Below are 235 nucleotides of genomic sequence, written 5' to 3' on the forward strand. Positions count from 1 at the left end.
GGTTTGATTTCCATCGCGGGGGGTCGGGTAGCTTTCTACAAAGCTTTCTATCGCCAGAAACAGCCAATCCTAAAGCCCGAGAGGACCTGAACACCAATTAAAAGTCAGAGGAGGCGGAGCCGAAGCCTTGATTGGTACCTGGTCTCCTGGGGAACCAGCGGAGGCCGGGCAGCGCGGATTCTGAAGAGGCTTCAAGTTGGGTGGCCTCGCGGTGGCGGCCATCTTTATTTCTGGC

Source organism: Mustela lutreola, chromosome 1 (assembly GCF_030435805.1).
Source record: "Mustela lutreola isolate mMusLut2 chromosome 1, mMusLut2.pri, whole genome shotgun sequence".
NCBI lineage: Eukaryota > Metazoa > Chordata > Mammalia > Carnivora > Mustelidae > Mustela > Mustela lutreola.